This window comes from Pseudorasbora parva, chromosome 4, assembly GCF_024679245.1.
Source record: "Pseudorasbora parva isolate DD20220531a chromosome 4, ASM2467924v1, whole genome shotgun sequence".
Taxonomy (NCBI): Eukaryota; Metazoa; Chordata; class Actinopteri; order Cypriniformes; family Gobionidae; genus Pseudorasbora; species Pseudorasbora parva.
The window spans coordinates 58,034,960-58,035,847 of record NC_090175.1 but is presented as its reverse complement, the minus strand read 5'-3'; positions in this window follow the sequence as shown (position 1 = coordinate 58,035,847).

The window sequence follows — 888 nt, the reverse complement described above, 5'->3', positions numbered from 1 at the left end:
TCAACAAGCGCTTCAGTCTCACACAGAGCAAACATGAACCAAATACAAAACATCAACAATAAAAACAAGATTAAAAAACTCAAACGAGGGACTAGAAAACTCCTCCAACTCAAAGCGCTGAATGAAACGATGATGATGATGATGAAGAAGTTGAGCACCTACATCGAGGCCTGAAGGCCTGTATTGATGAGCGTGACGGTTGTTGGCTGTTTTTAGTCGTCCTCTAAAAGCATTTTACAGTGGCATATGTACAGATACAGTATTTTACAGCACACTCTCAGTAGCTTGTGTTCGATTGGTCTAATGTAAGCGAGTCAGTGGGTAATAAAACATCAAAAGAGTTCACTGCAAAAAACGCTCTTCTTACTCAGTATTTTTGTCTTGTTTCTAGTCCAAACATCTACAAATTCTTAAAGCAATATAAAATAATCCGCCAATGGGGTGAGAAAAATACGCCACTTTTTTCTTTTTTTGAAAATAGGCTCATTTTCTGAGTCCCTTAGAGTTAAACTGTTGAGTTTTACCGTTTTTGACTCCATTCAGCCGATCTCTGTATCTGCCAGTGGCACTTTTAGCATAGCTTAGCATACATCATTGAATCAGATGACCAAAAAAAAAGATTTTTTCAAAGATAATATTTTTTTCTATTTCAATCTTGACTATTCTGTAGTTACACTGTGTACTAAGAGCAACGGAAAATGAAAAGTTTAGATTTTTATACCAATATAGATAGAAACTATTCTCTCATTCCTGGCATTATGCCGGGATATATAGGTAACTTCCAATGCGATCGGCACTAAGTTTGTGTAGTTGCAGAAAATACTTGCAGAGTTGCAGCCGGCAAATGATGTGCAAAAAAACCTGTGCGATTAGCCATGGTTCTGTGTG